Source organism: Amblyraja radiata, chromosome 12, assembly GCF_010909765.2.
Source record: "Amblyraja radiata isolate CabotCenter1 chromosome 12, sAmbRad1.1.pri, whole genome shotgun sequence".
In the NCBI taxonomy this organism is placed as follows: Eukaryota; Metazoa; Chordata; class Chondrichthyes; order Rajiformes; family Rajidae; genus Amblyraja; species Amblyraja radiata.
Window position 1 is genome coordinate 32,106,115 of NC_045967.1, and position 24,791 is coordinate 32,130,905.

General features: G+C 43.0%; 1 protein-coding gene across 11 annotated transcripts in view; it reads right to left on the bottom strand.

The window, feature by feature from the left end:
* Positions 1 to 24,791, bottom strand: part of dach2 (dachshund family transcription factor 2) — a 363,969-nt gene that overhangs the window by 151,719 nt on the left and 187,459 nt on the right. The gene's annotated exons all lie outside the window — the stretch shown is intronic.

The following is a 24,791-nucleotide window of genomic DNA, read 5'->3' on the forward strand; positions in this document are numbered from 1 at the left end:
AGTTCCTATCATCATTGACTGCATCATTCCAATTTGCGGAAAGAGGCAAAAAATTAAGTAGAATTTTGAAATGTTTCGAACTAAGAATGGTGAAATTAAGTTTTTATGTACAACATTAACTGTGATTTCTTGGGGAAAGTCTGAATGAACTGAAACGTAGTCACAATCTTTCGCTTCCTTTCTGCATCTGTTGGAGGTAAATCTAAATGCACGTATACCTCAACATAATGAAACACTTGTGTACAGTTAAATAGCTTCAGAGCATCAACGAGCATCACAATGCATTTCAATCGAGTTGCAAGGAAACACCATAGTGTGTGATGAACATTTATCTGGTCTCTTCTGTAATACATTGTAGTCAATTCACCATTTCTCAACACAGAAATTGTGACACAGCTTAGATACCATGGTTAGATACCATGGTCCGACCTGCTTTGGATTAAAAAAAATATGACGTCATCAAAAGGGAAAAAAGTGTTCGAATAACAAAAAACAGTATTTAATTATGCATTGTATTTTTTCTTGAAGCAGAAGAAAAGATTTATACTCCAGCTGCTCTGTCCTTCATCAGACATGGAAACATTTCCCTGGAAGTAGAACCTATTTGAACCTATTACAAAAGTTAAACACAAAAAGTGTTTTGTACACATTTTGCAGTGTTTGCCTCCACTTCTTGCTGTAGTCAAGCCTATAGGGAAATTGAACCAAGCACCTCCTGTTGCAATGCATCCAACTGTGGATACTGTACTCACATGGTGATACAAGTGCTTCTGACTTACTGCCATCATATACAGTTTAGCACTGTACATCACCTGAAAGTAGTGAATGGTGTATGCTCTGTCATGTTCCCACATGGAGGTTAATTCTTATTTTATTAATTTCCTCCATGCCTTGCTGCTGTTAAAAAAATAACTGCTTGCGATGCTGGGACTAGAGCAAATCATCTGTGTTTTACTCTCTGCAGAGAGGCTCCCTAACCTTCTGAGCATCTCCAACATCTTCTGTTTTTATTTCAGCTGCGCATTGATCTTACGACACAATACGATACGATAGAACTTTATTTATTCCAGAAGGGGAAATTGGTCATTAAACACAAGATACATGAAACATGAAATTAAAGTGACGAGTGGAAAGGATTGGGGATGTGAAAAGATTGGGTGGGGGGGCGGGGGTGTCAGTCTACCCCACGATAGAAGGTGGAGGAGTTGTACAGTTTGATAGCCACAGGGGAAAAAATGATCTCCTGTGGCATTCTGTACTGCATCTTGGTGGAACCAGTTTGTTGTTGAATGTGCTTCTCAGGTTGATCAGTGTGTCAAGTCAATGGTCCAATGGCACTGTTGTCCTGAAAGGCCTGAGGTGTCATTGCTCTGCCCATCCCTTGGTGTGTGTGTAGGATGGCGTCTCCAGGTCCACCCCACTCTACCCTCCCCTTCATCTGCCGTCAGGTGGAAGTGTGGTTGAATGAGCTTCGTGGAGTGAGCTGGTTCCACAACAGAACCTGGTTCCACGATCAGGCACTCCATATGTTTCTCCAACTCCCTCTCCCTTCCACCCCCTTCACCCAGTCCTCTCTAATCTTATGGCATCTTAATGCAGATGTCATCTTTAAATGCACAAGTAGGAATTTAATGCTTAAAACAATAAAAAAAATAAGGACATAACTGATTTATCAGTGGCTTTTAGTGATACCAACTTCATATCTAAACATAGAAACATAGAAATTAGGTGCAGGAGTAGGCCATTCGGCCCTTCGAGCCTGCACCGCCATTCAATATGATCATGGCTGATCATCCAACTCAGTATCCCGTACCTGCCTTCTCTCCATACCCTCTGATCCCCTTAGCCACAAGGGCCACATCTAACTCCCTCTTAAATATAGCCAATTAACTGGCCTCGACTACCCTCTGTGGCAGGGAGTTCCAGAGATTCACCACTCTCTGTGTGAAAAAAGTTCTTCTCATCTCGGTTTTAAAGGATTTCCCCCTTATCCTTATAAGCTGTGACCCCTTGTCCTGGACTTCCCCAACATCGGGAGCAATCTTCCTGCATCTAGCCTGTCCAACCCCTTAAGAATCTTGTAAGTTTCTATAAGATCCCCTCTCAATCTCCTAAATTCTAGAGAGTATAAACCAAGTCTATCCAGTCTTTCTTCATAAGACAGTCCTGACATCCCAGGAATCAGTCTGGTGAACCTTCTCTGCACTCCCTCTATGGCAATAATGTCCTTCCTCAGATCTACTCTGATATCTACATTTATATTGAATTACTTAATATTGTGGAATTATATGTGTTAAATTTTTAGTTTAGTTTAGTTTAGTTTAGAGATACAGCACGGAAAGAGGCCCTTCAGCCCACTGAGTCTGCACCGACAAGCGATCCCCACACATTAACACAAGCCTACACACTCTAGGGACAATTGACACTTATACCAAGTATACAAACACAAGCCAATTAACCTACAAACCTGTATCTGTACGTCTTTGAAGTATGGGGGGAAACCGAAGACCTCAGAGAAAAGTTTGCACAGACAGCACCCATAATCGGGATCAAACCCGGGACTGGTGCTGCTAGCTCTGTAAGGCAGCAACTCTACCGCTGTGCCACAGTACCACAATGTTCAAACCTTGTCAAGGCTGCCATTGTATTTGATCTTCTCTAAACTGACTAAATAGTCATTTTATTTGTTTCCACACAATCCATTTAATTCTTCTTTTATTTTCTCTGCATGTATTAAACAAGTAAAAGACCATACAGATACACATGGTGACCAGATTTCTAAAACATGGAGATAGACGTCTCTGTTATAATCCCAATCTGATATTTGTACTTAGATGGCTGTACATCGTAATATATTTAAACACTGTACTCAAGCAGACTACAATGGTTCATGAGTAAATTCATGCAAATATCTTTAGCTCAGAGGCACAACTGCTAGAGCTGCTGCCTCTGCACACCAATATTCTCAGTATATTGGTTATTGCATGTTTTAACTTTAATTGAGGGGGGTTTGTTGGGAGTGTGGGATTAATGTACGATTAGTATCAATGGGAGCTAGGTGGTCAGCACAGACTCAATGGGCTCAAAATGCTGGAGTGACTCAGGTCTGGCAGCATCTTTGGAAAAATTGGACAGGTAACATTTCAGGTCGGGATCCTTCTTCATACTATTAACTTCACTTAATCAAAGTGCTCAATGGCCTGTTTCTACGCCTGAAATAATGGCAACATTTTAATGAATGGTCCTCACAAAATTTTGATTATACTCCCAAAATATTTTAAATTAAATGTTCATTTTCAATATAGTACATTGTTGCACTAGAAACTCAATAATGTAACAACAAGAAACCATAGGTTATATGATGTTTTAAAGTATTATTGTATTGAAGGTTTCCAAGCCCAGTTTATGAGCAATGCATTCCAATCCGGGGATGATGAAGTGAAACAAATACCCCCTGTAACCACAATGCCTTCTGGACATTCACTCTTTTTTTTACAGCCCTCAAACCAGGGCCGCAAACCTTCAGAAGGGCTGTCCTGAAATATATAGTAATTAAAGATTAATCCCCTAGGAATTGCTGCAAGCGGCCATGAGAAACACCATGATTTTTTTTTAAGACACAAAATGCTGGAGTAACTCAGCATCTCTGGAGAATGTGAAGAGATAAAATTGTGGGTCTGGACAACTCTGACTTCATCTAAAGAAGGCCCCTGGTGCGAAATGTCACCTCCCCTAGTTCTCCAGAGATGTACTGTTTTGTAAACCGGCCTCTACAGTTCCTTGTATCTTGAATTATTTTTAAGGTTGTTTATCTCTTAGCGCTTGCATTCATTAGATATGGATGTGGGAAGTCATATGATAAAACTTCCAGCAACTTGTCCATTCAGATTAGGCAACCTTACTTCACATATTCACACATCCACCACATCAACCTCTCAGAACCCCTGGCTGGAGGAAGCTACAATGAAACTCTGCAGTAATTATCAGACTCAGTAACAGGGCAGGGTAATACAAAGAATAAACTACAATTCTGAAGTCACCACTGAAAGATGGCGGCGCTGCCTTAGCACCTGCGGCTCGCCTGCAGTCTGTCTGGTTTTTTTTGTTTTTTTTTCTTTTTTTGTGTTGTTCTTTTGTCCTGTTTAGTTGATTTTTGGTTTATTATGTTGTGTATGTGGGGGGGAACACGTTTTTGGTCTCTTCCTTCGGGGGATGCGACTTCTTTTGTCGTATCCCCCGTCTCCGCCTGCGCCGAGGCCTAATGGCGGAGCTGGCGGCCTCGGAGCTGGGGCAGCGGCAGCGGCGGTTGGGACAGCGGCAGCGGCGACCAGAACTCGGAGCTGGGCAGCGGCAGCGGCGGCTTTGACAGCGGCAGTGGTGGCCTGGCCTCGGAGCTGGGACAGCGGCAGCGACAGCGGCGGCCTGGCCTCGGAGCTGGGGCGGCGGCAGCGGCGACCTGGCCTCGGAGCGGGGACAGCTGCGGCCTGGCCTCGGAGCGGGGGCAGCGACAGCGGCCACACGGCATCGGAGCTGCGGCAGCGGCGACCTGGCCTCGGAGCTGGGACAGCGGTGACCAGAACTCGGAGCTGGGGAACGTTCCGGCGGCAGCGGCCACTCGACCCGACCGCGGGCCCAGTGGACGACAGCGGCGGCTGGGACAGCGGCAGCGGCCTCGGCGCAGAGAGAGAATAAGAAGGGATGAGACAAAGACTTAAGACTTTTGCCTTCCACCACAGTGAGGAGGTGCCTGTTGAACTCACTGTGGTGGATGTTAATTTGTGTTTATTGTGTGCTTTGTCATTTCTACTATATGTAGGACTGCAAGGCAACAAAATTTCGTTCAGACCGCAAGGTCTGAATGACAATAAAGGCTACTTGTTACTTGTTACTTGTTGTTACTTGAAATGAAGTTACATCTGCTTTAAGCCGAATGTTTATTTTAAAGGAGGTTGAATTTTTATCTCTGGACTTTTTCTTGGGTTCTATGTGATTGGACCAAAAGTAGAGCATCAAACACCTGCTACCTATACAGCTCAGGATTTTGAGTGCAAAGCCTCTGCAGATCAAAGGCAGCCATTTGTTTTATCTGTCAGTTCACTTAACCAACTGTGAAGTCGTGAGAGTCTCTAAATCCTTTTAAGGACTGTGATACTTCAGTCATAAATTGCAAATTTTCCATCTATTCATACTATTCTAATCATTGAACCATTTATTACAACAGAGATATGGAAAATTCACATATAAAATCCTTGCAGGAACTGAACTTAGTATTTTGAAGGCTTAATAGATCTATCGCGACTCAAAAGATTAAATGCTTGAAGACTGGGAGCACACTTGAACACCACGGTAGTGCAGGTCTCTCTGCCCTGGGTAATAACATAAGAGTTTTACAAGTATTATTGTTGAGGTGGACAATATAGAATAACAGATGGTTGGAAATGCAATACAAAGGTACACATGGCCCCAGGAGATTACATACGCTTTAGTAATTCATCTCACTACCATCTGTTCTTAAATCTTTCTTTCCCTATGTAAGCCAGGCAGCAGCCAAGTTTAGTGGTCTGCGGAAAAGAAAACATTGTGTTTAATAAGAAACACAATAAACACATAATGATCTGAGAAGCAGTAATACATGAAAGCCATACTTGTGGGCACATTCAGAATTTTCCACACAGTTATTACTCATTAATGCAAGTAAAGCACTGCTGCAGTATGATGCTTCTCCCTATATTGTTTTCCACAGCCCCTCCACATCAATATTTTTATACCACCCCAGGGCAAAAGCACGCACCACTCCCATACAAATGTTCCCTCGTTTCGTGCAAATTGGCATTCCTGCTTTTGAAAATTAGATAGTTTAAGATAATTTTCATAACAAGTTTAAAACTTGTTTCCTTTGATATAGGAGACATACAGCAGTTAAATAGTACATTAATAGTCATATTGGAAAGATAAAACATATGTTTTGCATCCTCAAGTCCCAGCTCTGGACTGGATTTGATTCTATACCCATGAGATGATTGCGTTTCTGTGATTCACCAGTTAGGTCTTCTTGACACTGATAGACAAACCTCCAAAAATTGTTGAAATGTTAAACTGGCAGCATCTATTCAACTGCCCTGCACATACCCTAGTTTTTACTTTTATTTATATATAGCAGTTGATTTCAAAGGCAATAGGCTCATAATGTTCACTATCTTGCCTTTCTCAAAAGGAATAAATATGTAGAGGGATACAAATACACAGTTCTTTGTATCCCATGCCTTCCTCCTAAAGGGAACATTTTATCGTTTGTGACATGTTTACGCTTTCAATAAGGACATTAGTTTCCATTAATCAGTCTACTCCACACCAGTTAACCAAATACCATCAAGCCATTTGGGACACCTATACTTCTTCCATGTCTTTTATTCCAACTCCTCTGTCTTCATTCTCTTATGGCAATAATTATTTTCCAAAGATGCCAAACTTCTGTTCATAGTCTCCTGATTTTGTTGTGAGCTTGAGGGCAGTGTTATGAATTATTGCATTTCAAAGTTATTAAACTATTGCAGATTTGAGCTAATACCAGTCCTTTGTAAATAGCTGGTGATTTCTGCTGCTTGGACTGAGGCTATATTTTTATTCATATCTGATTTATTACTACGTTGCTTGCCCGCAGAAGTGAAATGACACCACAACAACATTTTAGCAGATTTTATAGGTCACATCAAGCACTCATTACAGTGAAATACGCATAGCACTAACACTGGATAGATTCCAGTTAAACCCAGCCCCAGATTTGCAAAATCAGGCACTGAATACATTGAATTTCATGTTGCAACACTCTTGGTTCATTGGCTCACATAGTCCTTACACAGAATGACACAAAAGGAGCAACTCTGTATTGCCTGCATTGTGTCACAGTTGGCTCAGAGCTTTATAGATTCTGTTCTGCTTTTGGCAATATTGTTACCCGGGTTTTACAATACATAGCAAGTGGCTGATAGCGTAGAGATATTTATGAGCAACTGAGAACCAGGAACCAGGCACATCCTTCGCTCCATAGATGCTGCTGCACCCACTGAGTTTCTCCAGCATTTTTGTGTACTTGTGAAACAAGATTGTTTTAGTGGCAACTTCAAATATTGAGTTTTCTCCTTTTGGAGTGAGGTTCAGCAAGTAACTAATTTAATATGCACACTTTAACGATGCCGGAACGTTTTGTTAACTTCAAGCTACAATCCACTTCCAAATATCAGCTAATAACAATATAACATGCCAATAAATGTTCCATTGTACAAAATAACCATCAGCACTTAGCATTTATAAATGTATCATTGATCTCTTTTCCAACTGAAAGCATGCAGCTTTCCAATAGTCAGCAAAAGAACAAATGGAGAGACTTTCAAATACTAGAAAATGTTGCTAAGCTACGAGGTCTAATACTCAGAACAATGATTTGGCTAATATTAATTCAAACGATTGTATCTTTTTGGTAATTTATCAGGAATGACTGGCAAACTTATTAAAATTGTTCTGGAAATCTGATAAAATTAAATGTGCCCAGTTATTCATTTATCATGTAGATTTCATCAGCATGACAAAAGCTATGATCGGGAACATGAATATTATGACTTTTAAAAAAACCAAATCATAGTCTAATACTTGGCCCATTACTCACCATCCGATTTGCAGCTGACCTGGAGGTTTACTGTGAAGGCTGACAGGAGCATTACATAGCTTTGCTCTATAACAAACCAAATTAGATCTATTCCTGTTAGTATTTGAATTCTTAATCATGACTCCGAGAGTTCAAATGCAATGGATTTTAGACATCCTGAACTGGCTTATTAATCCAAATAAATTTTAAATGGGGTCATAGCCGCTGCACATTAGCGAGAAGGCCTTGCTGCTAAAATGTCAACCGGAAATAGAATTGTTCGAGATTGCTAATTATTTCAACAAAGAAGAGCAATGCAGATTCAATGGACGTTAGTGCAAAATTAACATTTTATATAATGGTACCCAATGTGCAAAGATGCAGGAAATTATTGGACTACTACTACAGTCAGTATCTGAAATGTAGAAATTGACAAATTAGCATTCATTTGCAGAGCCTTACATGAACACCAACAGTTTATATTTACACAGAGGTAAAATGCAAAAGATGCCGGAAAGTTGAAATAATGGAGGAAATTGTTGTCAAATCAGGCAGCATTTGTAGAGGGGAAAAACACAGTTGATATTTCAGGACTGACTTGAAAATCCATTGACCAGAAATGTCAACAATGGGTGGGAACAGCTGTGAAATGTTGTCAGTTCTGTGGCAGACTCCTGGCTTCTACCTGAGTTAACTCCAGCAAGTTTGGTACTGCATGTAATTCAAAACAACGAATCGGCCAGGAAGCTCTGTCACTGGGTCAACACTGGAGCATGAACTTGCTGAACTTCCCTGCACCAACAACAGTGATGCTTGTAAATACCCCCAAGGACCAATCTACCCCTTGCAAGCTCCCCTCCAATATCAACCTCTCGGCATGGTTATACGATTTGAAATGTGGAAATCTATAACTGCCCAGCAATCAGCAAGTTATTTCTCACTTCTGGTAGGCAGAAATTAGAATGGCTGTTGAATCAGTGCAGATCAGCACTCCAACGCAAAAGGGGGTCATAGAATTTGTAGGCAATCTTTTCTCGTAAAAATTCTATGGGCACAGTCATTTTATGCCATTGTCCACCTTTATAATTTACTATTTATTTGGTGTAATTTATTGGGAGATGCAAGAATTTTATTTAAGTTTTAAAACATCTAGAGTTACAAATGGAAATACACTTTCCTTACAAAATGCCAGCTTTCTCCAGTTACTCCAGCTGTGTCTCTCTCCAGAACTTAAGTCAGGATTGTTTGTGGAATTAAACAAAACATATATGTACACTATTGTACTATCAACCCATTGAAGCACTTTAATCATTGGTGCAATTTAGTGAAGACCATTTTAAATTTCCCCCTAAGCTAAGTTCAGCTTGAAATTTGGATGGTGGAGCTATCTGATGGCATTCGGAAGAATAATTACACGTGAATTACATTTTATTAGACTTCTGGTTGTTGTTATTTTAAACAGGAATTGGCTGTTTAGTTTCGTTTAGAGATACAGGTTGACACAGGCCCTTCGGCCAACCATGTCCGCGCCGACCAGCGATCCCCGTACACTTACACTATCCTACACACACTAGGGACAATTTACAATTATACCAAACCTATAAACCTGCACGTCCTTGGAGTATGGGAGGAAATTGGAGATCCTGGAGAAAACCCATGCAAGTTTCAGGGAGAACATACAAACTCCGCACAGACAAGTACCTGTAGTCAGGATCAAGCCCGGGTCTCTGGCACCATAAGGCAGCAACTCTACTACTGCTTCTGATATGTGAGAGCTGCATTATAATTCAGAAGTTCCTCACCATCCTTGTTTTATGGCAGGAAATCCAGACAATGAATAAAATGACATTAGTAATTAATCTTTAGGGAAGAAATCGAGTTTGCATTCACCATTTTTTAAGCCAGAACCAACGCTCTGAGGCTGCAAATTACAGTGGTGAGCATATCCTTCGACTTGCCTAGTAGGTTAGGTGAACACCTTATTGAAAACATCCATTAAGTGTGCAACATGAACAAATCCGAGCCAGCCTGGCAGAGCTTGATGGAAACATTTTTGTGCAGATGTGTGAGCGGTTGTGCAGTATAGGTTGAACCAGACATTGAGCAGCCACAATTGTGCCTGTTCATGGGGCCATGAGTGATGGCCACATATCTGGGAGGAATAGGCCGGTGCCTTCTGTTCTGGTCACATAACCCGTCAGCCATGTTCAGTGCGTTCCAGCTGCCCAGTCGGCTGGGACACGCCAGTGTCCAGCGTTGGTGCCTGTTGAATCCTGCTTTACCCAACACAGCCCAGCTCCGCATCTCCCTCAGGCTGGTGAAACAGTTGCTTCACTGACATGCAGCCTGGTTTAGCCGAGTCCACTTTCTTCCTTTTCTCTGAATGTTTGCCAAGAGAGATGTGGGGTTATTTTAGCGCAAAGTATTATCGCTTCAACAGACACTGTTTATCAAAGTGACGATGGCCCGGATTCTCCTGAGTGCAAACGGTGCCCGTAATCTCCCACTGTGCTTCCCATGCCCCTCGGTTTGGCTCCAGGCCCATGTGGCTGACTCACTCATCCAGCCGCTCCTGCCACCAAGCCCAGCTGTGCAATTTCAAGCATGGAAAAATGTAACTCACAGTAAGATCTTAAGTAACAACAAGCCACACTGCTAAAATGTAACATACTCTTGTAGTAGGGCTCAAACAAGCCCTGGCAACAAAATAAGGAAGGAACTGCGGTCGGTGGGGGCACTGCGAGTCGGTTGCCCTGCCAGCAGCGTGTTCGTAATTTCGACTTTTTTTGTTTTTACTGGTGCGTCTAAATGTTAGTTTAGGTGTCTCTCGGTGTGTCTTGTGTGGGGGTTGGTGGGGGTGGGGGGGGGGAAGGGGGAAACGGCTTTCGGTCGCCTCCTCGACGGAGAGTTGACTTTTTCCATGTCGCCTCTCTCGCGACCTAACAGCTTGGATTGGAGCTGCCTTTCCCAGAGTCGGGCCCAGAGCCTCAGCAGCGGACGCAGTGTGGACTTTTCCAATGCGGAGCGGGCGAACCCTTGCCGGGGGTCAACAGATCACTGTTCCGATCACAGTCCACATTGCTCCGATCACTGGACTGGTGACATTGGCGTCTATGGGCTGTGGTCTGTGGAGCTTCTAGCCGCAGGCGTGGCATGGACTTACCATCCGGAGCCTGGGATCCCTTGCTGGGGATCGCCAGAGAAGAGCTCCGACTGCCGCCCTGCGGCCTATAGCATCCTGAAGCCGCGGTCTCCGGTAGGAATATGCCGATTTGGGCACTCCAAGCCGCGGAGTGTGTTTGATTGTCCCGATGTCGGATGTTTGATCATCCCGACGAGAGGGCCTGTACATCGGGCTGTCCGTAGTGGCGACTACGGAGGGCTTATGGCCCCGACCACGGATGAACAAAGGAGAAGGACTGACTGAACTTTGTTGCCTTCAGCCACAGTGATGAATGCTATGGTGGATGTTTGTGTTAAATTCTATTGTGTATTGGGTGTTCTTTTTAAGTGTATCACTGCTGGAAAATTCATTTCACTGCACCTTCGGGTGCATGTGACAAATAAAATTGACTTTGACTTTGGATGTTGGTTTAAACCAAAGATATAACTTATTGTTACCTAGTCCACAGCCAACAATAGACCATTGTGGGCTCCACATTTCCTTGATAGTTGTTACATTTTTGCATATCTTTCATTCATTTGTTCTATATCTCTCTATATCACCATCTATATCTCTCGTTTCCCTCTCCCTCAACTCTCAGTCTGAAGTAAGGTCTCAATCCAAAATATCAAATTAGACTAAAATTAGAGCACATGGTATTGGGTGTAGGATGTTGACATGGATGGAAAATTGGCTGGCAGACAGGAAGCAAAGAGTTGGGGTGAACGGGTCCTTTTCAGAATGGCAGGCAGTGGCGAGTGGAGTGCCCCAAGGCTCGGTGTTGGGGCCGCAACTGTTTACCATATAGTTTGAGGATGACACAAAGCTGGATGGCAGTGTGAACTGTGAAGAGGATGTTAGGAGGTTGCAGGGTGACCTGAACAGGTTGCGTGAGTGGGCAGATGTGTGGCAGATGCAGTATAATATAGATAAATGTGAGGTTATCCACTTTGGTGGCAAAAGCAAGACGGCAGATTATTATCTCAATGGGGTTAGGTTAGGTAAGGGGGAGGTGCAGCGAGACCTGGGCGTCCTTGTATACCAGTCACTGAATGTTGGCCTTCACAACAAGAGGATTTTAGTATAGGAGTAAAGAGGTTCTTCTGCAGTTGTATGGGGCTCTGGTGAGCCCACACCTGGAGTATTGTGTACAGTTTTGGTCTCCTAATTTGAGGAAGGACATCCTTGTGATTGAGGCTGTGCAGCGTAGGTTCACAAGATTGATCCCTGGGATGGCGGGACTGTCATATGAGGAAAGATTGAAAAGACTAGGCTTGTATTCACTGGAGTTTAGAAGGATGAGGGGGCTCTTATAGAAGCATATAAAATTATAAAAGGACTGGACAAGCTAGATGCAGGAAAACTGTTCCCAATGTTGGGCGAGTCCAGATCCAGGGGCCGCAGTCTTAGAATAAGGGGGAAGCCATTTAAGACTGTGAGAAAAAACGTTTTCACCCAGAGAGTTGAGAATTTGTGGAATTCCCTGCCACAGAGGGCAGTGGAGGCCAAGTCACTGGATGGATTTAAGAGAGAGTTCGATAGAGCTCTAGGGGCTAGTGGAATCAAGGGATATGGGGAGGAGGCAGGCACGGGTTATTGATTGGGGACGATCAGCCATGATCACAATGAATGGTGGTGCTGGCTCGAAGGGCCGAACGGCCTCCTCCTGCACCTATTTTCTATGTTTCTGTTTCTATCACCTACTCCTTTTCTTCAGAGATGCCTCACCCTCCAGCTTTTTGTGTCTATCCCTATTTATTTAAATATGTTGCTGGGTTGATGCATTTTGGACCACTCAGGTTATGAACTGTTGTCAGGAACAGGATCTTGCCAATTACCTGGGGAGAACGTGTATTGAGACGTGAATGGCTATGATTTTTTCAAATTGTTTGTATTGACTTTAATAATTTCCTTTAAGTATCAGAAACATTTAAAAACTCTTAAATTAGTTTTTAGATTTAGAGATACAGCGTGGAAACGGGCCCTTTGGCTCACTGAGCCTGCGCCGACTAACGATCACCCTGTACACTTGTTCTGTCCCACACACTAGGAACAATTTACAGAAGCCAATTAACCTACAAACCTGCATGCCTTTGGAATGTGGCAGGAAACCAGCCCACCTGGCGAAAAGCCACACGGTCACAAAGTGAAGGTACAAGCTCCATACAGACTGCAGCCATAGTCAGGACTGAACCTGGATCCGGGCACCGCTGCACCACTGTGATGTTCTAAATCATTAATAGCACTGACAGGAAGCAAAGCACTTCCCCTACCCTTCCAACCTTTCTGTCACAGCCAGTTATGGGAGATCTTGGGGAGATCCTGAGCAATCTAGACTCTGGGACCCAAGGGCTAGCACGATCAGACCTGCACTCTGAAGTGGGTATAAATGTTGAGGTGTGAGAGGAGAGGGAGGGAGGGGGTGGGAGGGCTCGTAGACATTGCTGCTGAGTGGGCAGGAACAGTATCTGAGCAGTAATTCTTCAATGTGAAATAAATATCTGGATTTAAGAAAGAAAAATGTCTGCCCTGACATCGAACTTCTGAGAATGGAATAAGTAAAACAGCAGGTACACAAAAATGCTGGAGAAATTCAGCGGGTGCAGCAGCATCTATGGAGCGAAGGAAATAGGTGACGTTTCGGGCCGAAACCCTTCTTCAGACTGACACAGTAAAACAGCAGAATGTTCCATATTTTAATTTTAGAATTTCAGGACACTTTGGAAAGGCTTCGCAGGAAGTTTGAAAGAAAAAACAAGGTCAAGTAAGAAATTTAGTGACATGTACATTATTTGCACCCAGTTTTTCCAATCTGAACAGTTGAAAACAAAGCAACAAATACTGTATGAACCTGCCTGAATATGCTACCTGAAATAGATGGCTTGGTGAAAACCACATCACAGCAATACAAAGATTTGTATTGATTGTACAATTAGCCATGTATATGAGAATTGATATTTAACAATGAAAAATGTAAAGCAGTTGAAAGTATGGCAAACAATGTCATTAATGCACAGCTAATTATTCTGAGCAAATAAAAATGCCCATATAGCAAATGAAGTGAATACAGCAACAGGATTTACTGAGACTTTGTAATGCAAAGACATGATCACGTTTAAAGCACTGCATGTAATTCTAGCTACTGGAGAGAAAGATCCCACAATCACAGTGAAGAGTTTCAGAAGTAACGGGCAAAGGCCAGCTTTAGAGTCAAAACTGAGAAAAAGTTAAGCTGGAACCTTCTCGGGATATATAAAGAATGAAAATGTTGTGGTTAACTCCAGTGTTGTCTTTAACGAAGACAGGAAAACAGGGCATAGAATAGAAATGATGAAGTGAAATGTAAATTAGAACATATTAGAATAACTCAGTGCAATGTGTTTATTAATCAATCAATCAATTTTATTTGTTTAGCACATTTAAAAACAACTCACGTTGACCAAAGTGCTGTACATCAGTGCTGGTACAAATGTGCTACATACAATGGTACACAAACCTAACAGGCTCAGAGGGACTCAAAAATGCTAGGGAGTAGAAATAGGTTTTGAGCCTCACTTAAAGGAGTCGATGGAGGGGGCAGTTCTGATGAGGAGAGGGATTCTGATTCACTGCCTCAAAAAGGTTGGCAGTATCATCAAGGACCCACACCACCCTGGCCACACACTCATCTCCCCGCTACCTTCAGGTAGAAGGTACAGGAGCCTGAAGACTGCAACGTCAAGGTTCAGAAACAGCTTCTTCCCCACAACCATCAGGCTATTGAACTCAACTCAAACAAACTCTGAACATTAATAGCCCATTATCAGTTTATTTACACTTTATCTGTTTTATTTATTCATGTGTGTATATATTTATACAATGGTATATGGACACACTGACTGTTCTGTATTCATGTATTCTGTTGTGCTGAAGCAAAGTAAGAATTTCATTGTCCTATCCGGGACACATGACAATAAACTCTCTTGAATCTTGAATCTTGATGCTGTTCCGCAGTCCAGGTGCTGCAACCGCAAAAGCGAGGTCACCCCTGAGCTTAAAACTAGACCGCGGGATAGTTTACTGTACTGGGAACCAGTGGAGAGAGGCCAGAATCAGGGTGATGTGGTCCCTTTTACGGGTACCCGTCAGAAGTCTCGCTGCGGGGTTTTGAACCAATTGCAGGCGGGACAGGGATGATTGGCTGATGCCAGTGTATAGGGAGTTGCAGTAGTCAAGGCCGGAGGGGATGAATGCGTGGATGATTTTTCTCAAGGTCGTCGAATTGGAGGAATGGTTTGATTTTACCTATGGTACGAAGCTGGAAGAAACTAGCTTTTACCACAGAGTTGATTTGCTTGTCAAACTTTAATGCGGAGTCAAATATCAAGCCAAGGTTTTTGACGTGCGGTTTGACTAAGGAGGTTAGGCTTCCAAGGCTGCCTAGTATCGTTTTGATGGAGTCGGAGGGGCCGAGTAGGATTACCTCAAACTTACTCTTGTTTAGTTGGCGGAAGAATCATATCAAATACACTTTAGTTTAGAATCATATCAGATACACTTGCCAAGGTAAAAGCACATGGAAGTTTAAAAAAAACAGACAAATACCATAATGAAAGAATTAGAATTCGAAAATTATGAACTTTAATGGAATAAATTAATTTATCACAGTTGTGATCTTTTATTCTTTTGGTTTTCTAATTTAGGATGTTCTGCATTGGTAATTTTTCAGAACTGTAGTGTAAAATGAGTACATTACCTACCTCTAAAATCCTCCAACTGCTAATTTGTTAAAAATGAATCATGTTTTGATGAAAGTGCCAGGACAATGGCCACGTCTGAAAGCCTTCATTATCCTTCAAACTTTGAAGACTATTAAAAGGAAGCAAGTTGATGTTTGATGTTGTGTACTCCCATCTCTGTCTGACCATGGTTGAATTTCCATTCTCTCTACAATTGGTATCAAGCTGCTATTGTATCCCACCAATGTCAGATAAAACACAATGATCAATAGACTAATCCTTAATAAGTTGGTCTCAAAAACAAAAATTGCGTTTAACAGTTATCAGTTATACGCTTTTATCAACTGTGAACTTGTAATGACTTTAGATTACAGTTCTCTATACCTGATTAATTACAATAACTGTGCCTTATTGAAGCAGTATTTATTTTTCTTATCCTTACATATCACTTTACTCAGCCTTTTCATCAAAGAGGCAAAACCAGTCAGTAAGCTGGTAGTTAACATCGTTCCACTGACCTGAGGCATTTTTTTCCAGTTAATAAACCCTGAAAGAAAGGTTCTTTTTAATTCTTGTCACTGACAAAAAAATGTTGTACAATTACACCAGTGTTCCATCGCATATATCAAGGAGTCCTATTTACTCACAATCTCCAGCTGCATAATGCACAATAGTATGATTGTCTCTGTGAGAATTTTTAAACAAAACCTTTTCAAAGGGCCAAGATCAAAAAGTAAAATTAATAGATGTTTTGTAAAGGTCGTACTCGGAGAAACTGGAACACTGAAGATGAAAGAGAATCACTTACCATGCAAAGGAGTATAAATCTTGCTTTCCACCTTAGCCAAATGTTCTCAAGTTTTAATGTTAGGGACAGTGTTACACTTCTTCTGGGACAAAACACCTAACATATGTCCCAATCACTGGCTATGTTGCAAAAAGTTGAACTCAAACATTTACTTTCAAATGTAATAATACAAATGAGGTAAATCAGTTTAAGCAAATAATCTCTCCTTGAAATCTGCAAGTTATAATTTTCTCTAGTATTCTTGATGTCTGTTTGAAACCTGGCCTATATTTGTAATTTTCCTAAAAGTAGCCTATTACAGCAGTGAAGATTTAGTCCCATCTATTCATTATATTTATCGAGGAAGTTAACATATTTGTGCTAACTTTATTAATGTATTTACTTTAAACAGACTAATGACACCGTTAATACAAAAATGAATTCCATGTAAAATGCCCATAAATGATGTCACACTAAAGGCATACAAATAAAATAAAATCCTTGAGGATTAAAACTGTTACTCATTATTAGTTCAGCATATACAGAAATCCACTTTAAGCAATTAAAAAAATCCTTTCAAAGTTATTCTTCATTTGAACACAAATACTCCACCAATAGTTGTTTCCAGATATTTGCATTCTCATCTTTTTTAAACAAATGATTGTTATCTACTAAATTCTTCCCCTATTGAAGGTAGTGATCAAGCAATGCGATCATGCCAGTGCATTGTGCTCTGCTTCCAAAATTCATTCCATTGACTTCAAATGAAATACATTTCAGAGATGGAGTACAATGTGCAGGCACAACAACCTGGCATATTTGGCATATTTGTCAGAGAACACATTTCAAGATGTTATCATTATAGATTTTACCTTCAAAAAATTAAATAAGTTAATGATTGAAGTGTTTTTCTTTCATATACCCTTTAGGTATTACTATAGAATAACAATTAGGGTTATTATCCATCCGCAAGTTAAAATAAGAAAGATATTTGCTCCTTAACACATTCACCAGAGATTGTCTTTTTTTTAGTGGAACATTTGTCAAGGCAGCAGATTCTGCAACAGAATGTGTGAAAATTAAAATTCCCTGCAATGTAACCAGACATTCTGTAGGTAGCTGGTGGTGTACCCGTGGGCACACCTGCTGCTGTTGCAAACCATCGCATCTGTACAGGAATGAACCATTTGGCATGGCATCACTCAGTAAGCATGACTGACAACTGCCCACTCCGTCTCAGGGGTGAGGCATAAATTGCGGAATCTGTTCTGGTGGGGAGCTGCTCCGTGGCAGTTTTTAATGGGCGGTGTTCTAGCTTCTGCTCAGTTTCTACACACTTATGAAAACCCTTATCCTAGCATTGCTAACAGGGCTGAAGAAGACATGCATTACCATTTTTAGCTCAGCAGAATCCTGCCTGCCTTTCCCCGATTGATTTTTAAGTAAAGATCGGTTTCAGTTGCACTTATTGAGACCACCAGGGGCGCCGGGGAGATGGCCAGCCCTGCCGGCAGTCTGTTCGTTTTTTTCATCTTTTGTTATTTTTAGTGTTTGTTAAAATTTTGATTTAATGTTCTTCGGTTTAATGTACTTCGGTACTTTAATTTAATCTGCTTTGGTTTGTTATATGTGGGGGGGTAAAATGTTTTACCTTCCCGGAGATGTGATCATTTTTCGGATCACATTCTCCGGGCTCTGCAGCCCACCATCGCTGGAGCTGGAAGCCGCCTCGGACTGTCGTAAACCCTAACGCGGGGCGTGGACTTAACATTGGAGCGGATCCATTGCCTGGGATCGCTCCCACCGTGGCCTGCGGAATTACCATCAAGGGCTCGCAGTCTCGGGAGAGGCAAGTCGGGAGCTCCAACACTGCAGAAGGTTCGACCAGCCCCGATGCGAGGTTTGATCGCCCGGCGTGGGGGAGCTGGCAAACCCCCCCCGATGCAGGAGCTGAACGCCTCGACGTGGAGGGCCCGAATGCCACCGGCTACGGGAGTCAAGATCATCCCATTAACGGGAGCTCGAGGCCCCCGACCAAGGAAGAACACAAGGGAAGGACTTGAACTTTATTTTGCCTTCCATCACAGTGAGGAATGTGTAGGAGTCACTGTGGTGGATGTTCATGTTAAAATGTGTTTTTGAGACTGACCTGGCCAGTGAAATTCCTCGTATGTTGCAAAACATACTTGGCGAATAAAATCTGATTCTGATTCTTCTTCTGATTCACGGCATAAATGGGTCTGAGGCACTCTACATTCATGATTCTACTGAACCCTCTGCTCCATTTGTTATACCTTTAATCTATCTATATATACCTATACAACTCTCATCTTGTCTGTATGTCTATATGTGTATTGTATGTTTTGTATCTTCCTCAAAAACTACGCGCTACCACTGAAATTTTTACATATTCTTACTCACATCTTTCCCCACCACGCCGCAATCAGGTTCATTTAAGATTTCATCCTATATTTCACATTATTGATGACTAAAGTTTTAAAAAAGCCAACTTTAACAAGATTTTTTACTGTTACAATCCTTCTTGTCAGCTTCCAACAAACTTCGATACAAAGTTGCAATACACGAACACTGTGCTTCTACCAACTTTTCACCTGAATGGGATATCACAGCCCTCCACCCGACATTTGCAACACTGTTGCCATCATAGCTCCTGGCAGGACAGGAAGGGGAGGGTCAATTGGTATTGCAATTGGGGAGTGCAATTGGAAATTTATTTAAAGTCCAGTGCCGGGGGAGGCAGAGGAGTGTTGGAATATTACATTCCGCAACGGGTTGAATCAGGTGACCACGCCTCCCGTGAGGGCTACGGGTTAGTGGTGCAATGTTGCGTTGGGGAATGGTTTCCGTTGAGGGATTACGTGAAGAAGCCCACCACGATGCATGCGTGTCATTCTTCAAAGCAGCGGTGTGAAATCACAGATAACTGTATGACTAAACATAGTAAGATTAGAGAAGAGATACCAGTTAAGTATATGATCAAGGGTGGGAGCGGAGGGCACGTAATCCCTCATCGTAACTCCTCATAAAATACAGATCAAACTTCAAACTGGTAAGTTCTCGTTTAATCTTACTATTTTACTTCGGAGTCACGTGAGTGACTACGTGAAGATTTTAAAGCTCTGTGATTTCATGCCGTAGAAACGAGTCCATGCATCACGTCTGCCTAGGAGGAATTGTGTTAACATAATTTGGACATGAATTCGACATTGAAATCATAAAATTTATTAACACAAATTTATAACCTCTTTTTATGGGTTTAAATTAATTTACAGAACTTAAAATTGTTTCTGCAAACGTTCCAGGTTTCATGACTGGTTTATTGTAAAATAATTGGAATGTTTTTTCCCCAGACCATCCTGCTGCCTTGAGGATTTGGTCCATTGGTACATCCAACTGTATCGCTGCCGATGTAGCTGCAGCCCTGGTGGAATGAGATTTTAAAATATTAGTATCCACCCCAGCCTGTGTTAGCACCTGTTTCAGCCATCTTGAAATGGTCTGGACCGTCACTCTTTTGTGTGGTTGCTTGTGGCTGACCAAAAAGTGCCTTCTCATTGCCTCTTAGGATTTTCGTTTTCTCCATGTATAACGACAGATGTCTTACTATACACAGACGGTCATCTGTTGGGTATGACCTAAATTGTATATTGAGGCCTGCTGATCCCTGCCTGTTCTGCTTACTAACTCATAGATATGAAACGTAATATTTTCTGTTGAGGAAGTCATGTTGTCCAGTCTTAGTTTATGCAGTGACTGTACCCTCTGTGCCGTGACCAATGCCATTAGCATGACTGTTTTTAATGTCAGTCTGTGTAGGGACAGAGCTGTTGCTGGAGACCAATTCCTGAGCATCTTCAGGACAATACTTACATCCCATATTTGGGAGTACCTGGTTCTTGGGGGATTAGTATTAAAAATTCCCCTCATAATTTTGTTACCAGTGGGTGAGTCCCAACAGAGTAACGCTCTGTCCCTTGCCATAGGTAAGTCGATAGGGCACTTCTGGCGCAGTTGATGGCACTTTAACTGAGCCCCTCATCATAGTGGAGGCCTGCCAGATATTCCAGAACAGACGGGATGTTCATGTCTCTGTAGGTGATGTTGTTTTTATGGCAGTGCATCGCCCACTTCCTGATATAGACCAGATACTGTTTTTTGGTTGACTGTCTTTGGGCCGCCGAGATCATGTTCACTGTTCGGTCCGTCAGTCCCAGTTGTAGTAGAGGTGTTTTTAAAACTCTACAAATTAATAAGTTCAAATGTTTATGGCATGGGTGGCTATCCCTTGTTACGGGATGTAGCAATAAATCTGGTCTATGTGGGATGGTGATACATGGTTCTAATACCATGTTTAATACCACTGGGAACCATGGTTGAGTAGGCCAATCGGGTACTACCAATACCAGACGCAGAGTCTTGTTGTATTTTCCTTAATACCCGACTGATGAGGCAGGAAGGAGGGAATGCGTAAATAAACAATTTTCCCCCCCAATGCAGCGAAAATGCATCTGTCGCCGCTGCCCCAGGGTCTGGTTCCCATGAAACATAATTTGATAACTGGTGGTTAAGTCTGGATGCGAATAGATCGATATCTGGTGTTCCATATTTTGCTGTAATATCAGCAAATACTTTTTTATTCAACATCCATTCGGTGTTTTCATTAAATTTGCGTGACCTGGTGTCTGCCACTAAATTTAGTCTTCCTGGTAGGTAAGTGGCTGATATCCAAATATCTCTCTGGATACACCATTGCCAAATTGTATTAGCCAGATTGTCACATGATGTCGATTTGTTTCCACCCATGTGGTTAATGTATGCTACCACAGTGGTATTGTATATCTGTAGTCTAACATGCTGGTGATATGACCCAGTACAATATGACTTTAGGCCATGGAATGCACCCAACATTTCCAGGTAGTTTATGCCCAGTGTGAGTAATAATGATGCCTCCTGAGCAGTCCATCTACCTCCACAGCTGGTGATGGTATTGGTGGCTCCCCACCCAAGTGCACTGGCATCAGTTTGTAGTACCATGGAAGGGTTACTGACAATGATTGGATTGGAACAAAGCCAGATGTTATCTATCCACCATTTTAGTTCCATTTTAGCTTGATTGGTAGTTTCATAGGTCGGTCAAAGTGACCTGCATTAATTTAGAGTGCTTGTATTTTTGCTCTCTGTAAGTTTTGGTAATGTAGAGATCCAAATTGTGTGGCTGGAAAGGCAGCCACCATTTTGCCAATTACTTTTGCTACCAATCTGATGGATGGTTTGCTGATGTCAATGAGGTTATTGCAAGCCTCTATTAAATTTCTAGCCTTTCCCTTAGGCAGAGTCACCGACATGTGAACTGAGTCAATGGTGAACCCCAAATAGTCCATAGTAGTGGAAGGCGTTAGTTTAGATTTAACTGGATGGATAATAAATCCCAGTTTTTCAAATAACTGTTTTGTGGCTGTTACAGTTTGTTTGGCCAATTCCAAAGTTTTGCCCACAATGAGTATGTCATCTAAATATGCCATGACCATGTGTTTACGTTTACGTAGAAACGCTAGGGCTGGTTTCAAAATTTTGTGAACAGCCTGGGGCTGATGATAATCCATTTGGCAGTGCTTTATACTGCCAGCGTTGTCCCATCCAGTTGAATTTTAAGTAACATCTGTGGTCACCTCGTATAGGCACTGAATAGTAAGCATCTTTTAAATCGATGCTGGCCATGAAGTAACCTTTGGAAATTAATTGTTTAGCAGTAACAAAGGTTTCCATTCTGTCAGATCTATGATGATGCGACAACCACCATCTTTTTTGTTTTTGGTAAATATATTGGACACGAATTCTAATGGTTCGTGTTGAGTTTTCTCAATTACACCTTTTACGTAAAGCCGCTCCAGTTCAGCTTGTGCTTTTGATTTTTCTTTATCAGAAAGCACGAACATTCGATTCGGTATATGTTGAACTGGAGGGCTGTACTTGTGTATAAACTCTATTGTATATCCCTGGATACTGTTTAAGATGTAAGTATCGGTTGTTAACATGCTCCATGCATTCAGAAAAGAGTGTAATCTCCCCCCAACCTCCATGCTCCCTGTATTTTGTAGGGAACCAGACCCACCTACCTCCATAGTTACCAGTGGCAGGTTTACTTCTTTTTGTAGGTTCTTCACTGCTGTTGTTGCGCTGGTGTCTGGATTTTCGGTTTGGTTGGCGTTGGAGGTCCCCGCATCTTCCAAGAAGGCCGGCCTGGGCCATGGCCTAAAAAAGACATGTTTTGAGTACCGGGCCTTCGAGCTTTCACCAGTTCTGCTGGTGGGTGCGTAGGGGTGCTGTCTTTGGCTGTAGTGGGTTTTTGTTGGAGTCCCTTTTATTAGTCCAGTAGGTTCTCTCATTCCTGCACCCCTTGCACACTTGTCTTTCCTTCTGCGGACCCCTCTTCCAGGTCAACCCAGAACTGACCCGCAGTGCTCCCCTCTGATGAGGTAGAAGCACTGTGCAGCCCTTCAAGAGGTACTGCTGTGGGTTTATCATAGGGCCCACAGTGACCCGACTCCATCTCCCGGAGTCTGTCACGTTGGAGCAAATGCTCCACACACCGCTCCATCCGGCTCCAGCGCTCTCGGTCGCTGGCCGCCCGCGGTTGTTCAAAGTCGGACTCCTCCGAGTCCACGACCTTGTTTGTTTTTGTGTCTAGCCTTTCCGCCCGGCCACGTGGATCTGGCCGGTGCAGAGGCGACATCGGGCACAGCTGATCCCACTATCTGTGATCCGAGTGCCGCTGGCTGCTGCTGGCTGCCCGCTGCTCCGCGGTCCTCCCTCACCAGCTTTGTCCTTACTGCCCTGCCGCGGAGTGGATCTGGCCGGTGTGGAGGCGACATCGGGCACAGCTGATCCCATTATAGGTGATTCAAGTGCCACTGGCCGCTGCTAGCCCACCAGCTTTGTCGCAGCCCGTTGGTTTCTCCACCTGTAATCAGCATGGGAAAACACAAAAAGACCGCATCTCTTACCTGCAGGTCCAGGTTTAAATTGTTGCTACGGGGGAACGTCGTTCCACCCCGTCTCCTGCCGTTTTCGACTTGTCAAAAAGTCGACGGCCCCATTTGAATAGTCTCCCGCCCGGCCGTGGTGTTCTGGCCGGCGCGGGACCAAAAGTCAGCACAGCTGATCCCTTACGGGGCTTGTGCCTTCAGCTGCTGCTGGCTCCCGCAACTTCGCGGTCCTCCCCAGCCATCTTCACTCGCAGCACTTGTGGACACTATTTTGTCCAGCTTCCCCCCCCCGTGTAAAAACAGCGCGGGGACAAAAACTACCGCAGAGTAAATCACTTACCTGCAGGTCGCGGTTTCAAACTTACCGCTGCGGGGGAACGTTCCACCCCGCCTGTCGTTTCGCAAGCATGAAAGCGATATGACACGCATGCGTCGTGGCGGGCTTCTTCACGTAGTCACTCGCGTGACTCCGAAGTAAAATAGAGGGGGAGGAGGGCTAGTGAGGGGAGAGGGTTTATGCAGGGAGGGAGGGAGTGACTGAGGGTAGATGAGAGGGAGAAAGAGTTGAGGGAGAGAGTGGGGGAGGGGAGGAGGAGAGGGGAAAGAAGAGGGAGGGTGAAGAGGGGAGTGAGTGCTGGGGGATGAGGGGAAATGAGCCACGCCTGCACAGTTGAGGGCTATGTGTGAGTGGAAAAGTATTGCGTTGGAGGAACGGGTTGCGCTGGGCGAACGTGTGAGTGGTGAATATATTGCGTTGGGGGAATGGGTTGCTTGGGGGATCAGGCCTCCTGTGTGACAGGGGCTCAACGGGTCCCACTTGGTCTAGTAAAGAAATAAAAGGTTTGGCTCATTTCTGTGATAAATAATGACAGACATGAAGCAGGCCTGCAACAATATGATGCTTGCTCGCACTGGCACCTCCAGTAATGTTCTTCACCCAGGTCTCTGCAGGCTGACACCATCCTGTGTGTTACATAGTTGACTGAAACATTTCTGTTATAAATTCTTGCTCCGAAGCATTCAGATCACCATGTTAGCTGACTGCAAATAGTGTTTGCTTTTATATTGTTTTCCTGATAAAGTAAACTACATGGAGCTATTTTATGAAATTTGGTTATTTTAGAAATGAGGTAACCATTGTGTGTAAAGTGATCCTCCACAAGTAGCATGAGATTATTTACCTCTTAAACTTGTTTTAAATATTTGTTGTGGGGTCATTCTGGTCATAGAAATTCTAACATCCACCAGAACTAGGGGAAAGAAGTTAAACACATTTGTTAATGTTAGCTTATGTGATCGATCAAGAGAGTCTCACTCGTATATACAGGTGCACAACCTTTTATCCGAAAGCCTTGGGACCAGACACTTTTCGTAATTCGGAATTTGTCAGCCTTCGGAATGGAAATTTTTTTGCGTAGATTTTAATGGCTGGCTCAGTGGTAGAGTGCTCGGCTCATATCCGCAAGGTCGCGAG